This window comes from Grammomys surdaster, unplaced genomic scaffold, assembly GCF_004785775.1.
Source record: "Grammomys surdaster isolate TR1022 unplaced genomic scaffold, NIH_TR_1.0 188, whole genome shotgun sequence".
In the NCBI taxonomy this organism is placed as follows: domain Eukaryota; kingdom Metazoa; phylum Chordata; class Mammalia; order Rodentia; family Muridae; genus Grammomys; species Grammomys surdaster.
In genome coordinates this window covers 5,106,463-5,107,393 of record NW_021604633.1, presented here as the reverse complement: position 1 = coordinate 5,107,393, position 931 = coordinate 5,106,463, and positions in this window count along the sequence as shown.

The following is a 931-nucleotide window of genomic DNA, read 5'->3' as shown; positions in this document are numbered from 1 at the left end:
TCTCTCTCTCTCTCTCTCTCTCTCTCTCTCTCTCTCTCTCTCTCTCTTCCTCTCCGTCTCCCTCTCCATGTTTAGTCTACTGATTTTATTTTCCTGCTCTGGACTCTTTGAGATGCCTCTAGCTGCACTCTCCCTCATATCTATGACAAAACCTTCCCTCAACTATACCCTGGAACAGTCACATCCTTACTTCATACATCTGGTGCTGAAACCCAGAAGAGGCATATATGAGGCCCCTAACCAGGTCAAGCCGCTCCTAACCAAACCAATCATCTGATCTGACTCTCCTAAGGCATGTTTTAATCATTATTTTTTCTTCCGGCTTCCATCACCCATCATAGTTGTTTCTAAACTCTGGAGTCCGGCTCTTCAGCTGCTTCTTCCCTATAACATAAATTATAGTAATGTAAGTGTAAGTGAATGAATCCAGCAGCTGTATATCTTTATCCTAGCTATGTAATGACATAGAAAAACTTCACCTCAGTATCTGGGCAGTCAAATGATCTATCTTAATCCCCTAAACTAATCTGGCTACCTCCCAGCCATGATCACAGTATACTTGCTTCTTATTATTGGTCTGGCTTTTTGGGCCTCATGTGTGTTTCTATGATTCTCTCTCTCTCTCTCTCTCTCTCTCTCTCTCTCTCTCTCTCTGGACCCATTCTTCATTGCTTCAACTCCTACTCCTTTTCTCATTTCTCCTTCCCCTGGTTGGTGGAAGTTCCTTCCACCCTATTCTCTCTTCTTCCCAGCCATTGAGTGATCAGCATTTATTGACAAAGCAGAAAATAAATGGTAAAACTTGTTTATGCAAACTTGAGACAGGAGATTCTTGACATAAGTGTTACAATGCTATGTGTCCAGATTAAAATGAGATAGGAGGGCAGATAAATCAACATTTGAACAACACAAGGCTAACCTTTACACAACG